A 5,077-nucleotide genomic window follows, 5' to 3' on the forward strand; every position below is an offset into this window, starting at 1 on the left:
CGTTAACCGCTTAGGCGCCGCGAGCCCCCGCGCTCGCGTCTCGCCCCCTCCCCGCGCCTGCCTCTGCCCGGCCCGCAAGCTTACTCTGGTTTTATAGGTAATAAAGACCCTCGTGCTAGGGGAGAGGGCCAGCGGGCCCTCTCCCGTTGTCGTGAGTAACGTGTGTGATGGTCACGGCTTCACCCGCCGCGGGGGCTGGGAGGCAGTAGTTCGAAACGGTTGCAAATAACGTGATTAATCAACCCGGCGCCATGCAAATAAAGACCTCGTTCAAAAATGGAACACGAGAGGTGAATTATTAACGCCAAAGCCAACAGGATGTCAACGAACGGCATAACGCGCATTGCACTGGACCGGCCACTCGCGGTCACGGACTCGCGCTCCCTGTGTTTGCGTAGCTCTTCCCGCAAGAGGCCTCTGGAAGGAGTCGCCGCTGCCGAGCCCACGCGCACGAAGGACGGGGGCTGTTGTAGCCACCTGGCTCGCATGGAGCTCCCAACACCCCGCCGGGCACAGGAGGGCACGCGCCGGTGCTCGAGGAGCCCGCAGAGGTCAACGAGCCCCGCCAGCCAGGGAGCCAGGGTCTGAAATCTTGTGGTTCATGAAGTGCTGAGGCTGGAAATGCCGTTAGTTACTGGCAGCACGATACCGGCAGTGAAAAGGCTTGTCGGAGGCCGTAATAACAAAAAATAATTGTTCCTGTCTCAAAGTGCTTATAATGCATACAAGAGTAAACATGAATGTAAGAAGCAGGGAGCTCAAGGTAACAGCAAAGCACTTGTTTGCAGGAGGAATTCACGTGGGCACGAGGACAAAATACCTGGCCTGAACTAAAAGTACAAGATCTCTTTCACATTCAGTTCTCATGTTCTTATCATGCATTCAGATGCCAGATTCAGTCAGCTTAATATTTAGCCACTCGTCCTGGGAAAACAAAGAGTGTTTTATTCTTTCTTTGGAAGGCCATAGTAGTCATCTTCTAAAACTCGTAAGTTAACTGTACCGTTGTCTCAAAGAGCATTTCAGGCTTTGGATAGACTAGAGGTGCCCATTTCCATTGCCCTTAGTGGTTCTAAATCCCTAAAATTAATTAATTAATGCCGGTAGGATTAATCCAAGTCTTGATATTTTCAGGCAGTGGAGTGCTTTTTACAGGCACTTGCAATGTGTAATAAGAATATCATACAGGGAGCGAACAGTGATAGCTGTTACTACACATTGTCAGTTTGGGCTTTCTTCTCCCATCTTTTCTCTGTGGATGTAAAAAGCAGTTGGAAAAATAGGATGCAGAACAAAGAGCTCCAAAAAGAGCTGAAAAATTCCATCAGCTGGAGTGCTGTTGCAGTCCGTGCAGTTACATGACACTCTGAGATACACTCTGCTTCTCTCCTTCCAACTGTGTATAAAAGCTATATCCATCATAAGATGCATTGCATGATATTTAAGGACAACAAATTGTCACAACCTTGTTATCGGTCTCACCGAAAAGAAGGTGTTTGCAGCAAGAAGCATCATCTAGTGACCAGCTATGTTCTTCCTTCAGGCCCACTGAGAAGCAGTCTAATGAATTGCCAGCACCAGGTGTGGCAGCACATACATTTTCTATTCAGGGGTTGACCCAAGATAACCTTGCTTAGTTTACAAGATCTTCCAGTTTTCCGCTTGAAGCAGTTCAGCTGAAAGCACAATAATAGTGTGACTGCAATATGGTTCAGCTAAGAATTCGCTCATATTTTTGATGCTTCAAAAAAAGCACATTGAGCAGCTACCCTCAAGTTTCTACCCACAGAGTCTTTCTGTATGTTTTTTCTGTACTTTACATCCAGTTTGTAACTCATCATTGGCCGGAATTTTAATGTGTTCTTTTCCACATGCAAAGATGTGTGTATTTCAACTATTACATGTGATATTTTGACACACGGGCCACTTCCAGAAGGTCAACCTAACTGCAGCAAAATCCAGTCTTTAGATATTTGAGTCCTTGAACTAGCCAGGTCAGAGGGGAAAAGTTGTTTAGTGAAAAATGTTAGCAGTGTTGATATAGGAAGTAGTGGTTCATTACAGTGTCTGCTGTTGGGAGTTATCTGGGACCATCTGCTCTTTCGGCATGAGAAGCTGTATTTTGTTGCTCTCCATAGCTTATCTGCTGAGACATGCTACGGAGTGACTCTGCAGCAGGTCAGAATCCACTTTGCAGTTTCATAACCGTTCACCAATCCTTTTCCTGAAGTGATTTTCTTAGAACAAGGCACAGCCCTATCTATGTTCCCACAGCTGGAGTTTCACTTTTTCCCCCAAGAGATAATTAACAGGTAGGGGGGAAAGGGAGGATTGTTTCAAAATAATGACTCTCTCCAAGGAGAAAAAGCAGTTTCATTCATACAACAGCAAAAACCATTAGGATAGTCATGCAGTGAATACAGACTGGGAATTAAGAGTTACTTGAATTTTATTAGAAATGTCAGCACTGCTGATCTTTGGGGCCTTGCACAAGCTACTTCATTTTTTGCCTTAAATTTTCCACGCATATGCTAGAGTAATGTTTATCTACCTATAATGTATCTTATATATAATCATCACAGAGGGACTTTTGCTTATTTGATATCAGAAAAGTTTATTCTGGCACTGGTGAGTATTCAGACTTTTATAGTGTGTCCAGCTCAGTTGTGCTTTAGTCCCAGAGTACTCGTTGCTGCAACTACTTTGTCTCACTTAGTGAGGATGGTCTTTTTCTAAAGAACATTTTTACATGGTCTAAAACTCCTCCTTTTTTGTAACATTTTTTTGTTTTTCCCAGAAGACCCAACAAAAGGTCATTAAGAAGACTCAGAAAATGGATAATAATTTTTACAGTGCTTTTTGCTGGCAGAACTTTGTTGTCTTTTCAGACCTTGCCATCTATGTAATTTACCCCCACCAACTCAGATATCCCCTCAACACAGGTGGTCTATCAGTGAAGTGTGCTAAAAAGAGGTCAAGTAAGATCTTCTTTTTAGAGAGCAGTACAAACATGGAAAAAAATCTGTCAACAAAATTATATCTCAAACAAGAAGTAAATTATGGACATAGGTTAGGAAACATGAAAAAAGTCTAGAAAGAAGTGTGGAAATTCAGTGTACTGTATCAAGCAGAGGTAAGTGAAACCGAAGAATACATTAACTAGCAATAAAGAAGAGGCAGGTGTTAAAATGATGATAATAACAATGCAATACTCATAGCTGTACGAAACAGTTATGAGTAACTGCAATACTCATAACTATATGAAAGCATCTGGTATCTATCTTCCACTGCAAGCATTTTGTCAGTGAGGCTCAAACTTCTTTAGAATTTGCAGTATCATTCAAAAAAGACTAGATACTAAAAATGTATGGTTTAATGGTATAATTTCTTAAGTCTCCTGCAAGAATGACATTGAGATACAGTCTTCAATGTGATTTTCAGTCATTCTTCATTTTTAAAAATGTCATCACTGAGTACACCTTCTCTGAGGAGGCAAGTCAACAAAACTCATTATGAGTCCAAAGTGCAATAATGCTGATTTTTTTCCACAATAAAGTATGTTCAGGCCCTTTTGTAATATAAACAGGTATTTGGTTTGTGACTTTTAGTTCATCGATCCACTTAGTATGTGGGTGCATACTCATTCTTCTCCTAAAGGCAATGCATCTCTTAGCAACAACTGATATTAACAAACTTAGTTCTAAATCTTTCAGAATCACAGCTGTCATGTATTTGCAAGGTACAAAAGTATTGGTTGGAAGTATATTCTAATTCTGTCTCAGTTCTGTTTGGTAGCTGAAGTTAAAAATATCTGTTTACGCCCACAGGAGAAAAATCATGTAAAGATTCTTTCCTCCATTTTATGTTCAACATCTAAGCAGCACATGAATTTTTGCACGGGATAATCCACACATACGAAAAATAATCAGTATAAGAAATTTTTGTATAGACACTAGCACCCTACCTGTTTCACTTATTAATTTTTTTTCTTATCTCCATATAAAATTTAAAATGCTAGAGTTTTCCATATTTTTTCCTGGAGTTGTAGGCTCACTAATGATTAGGTTGAGTCTTAGGTAAGCTAAGGGCATTACTCAACATCAGCATGTCCTTGAGTAATGCAAGTACAAATCACATTATGCAATACTACAGTACCTGAAAGTCGGGTTTGACTTCTCACTGGTACATTTCCATTATTTGTTTGCTTTGGATACTGTATTGTATAGCACAAGAGCTGCTGCACAGTTAAAATCAATGGTGCTTTCCAGTGATGGCTTGATTTTCTACACTTGCGATCTTTGACATTTTTGGAAGAAATAATTCTTTTGAGATACTTTTATGTGGCATCTTATCCTGAGACCATAGTTCAAGGAGGACTGAAGGGCAGAGGTACAGAAAGTTAGTTCAGTATTACAGGTTTTTAAGAGCATGCTCACATTATCTTAAAAATAAATTTCATATTGTCTGATTTTTGTTAAGAATTCTAGGAGTTGCCTAGTGTAATATTTTTATAGCTCTTTCCCTGTTAGATATCTTGAATGTTTTTATCAAGGCAATACTTTTTCTGTGACTGTCAGTGAGTCTTTTCATACCCATGGTCTGATCTCCATTTCTCAGTGTCAAGATTTCTTCAGGATTTATATCTTGAGCAAAATGCCACAACTGATATTTAAACTGCTGCCTCTATTGGAGCACAGATACCTGAACCTCTGACACCTATTATGTAGGAAAAGCAGCAAATGGTCTTTTCAACATCAACATAACCGAACTCAGTGATGTATGGGGCATTTCATCTCCAGGTTCACACATTTGAAAGTAAAGTAACAGCGATATTCCTAAATCTTTTCGATTCCAGGTTACTTTATCACAATCTCCATCCTGAAGTGCTGGAAGAAAGGTTTTGTAATCTATTCTTTCCTCTTTTTTTCTTGTTACGTATCTGTAGCTATACTACATAACATTTGAAGATGGCTTTACACATGGCAAGATGGTTCTAAGTGTTACAGAAGAAGAGTGCAGCTGCCTTTGACTCCATCCTCGGCTACTTCTCAGCAGAGCTAAGCCAGACATGAGGTGT

This window comes from Haliaeetus leucocephalus, unplaced genomic scaffold, assembly GCF_000737465.1.
Source record: "Haliaeetus leucocephalus isolate CR32 unplaced genomic scaffold, Haliaeetus_leucocephalus-4.0 Scaffold545, whole genome shotgun sequence".
Taxonomy (NCBI): domain Eukaryota; kingdom Metazoa; phylum Chordata; class Aves; order Accipitriformes; family Accipitridae; genus Haliaeetus; species Haliaeetus leucocephalus.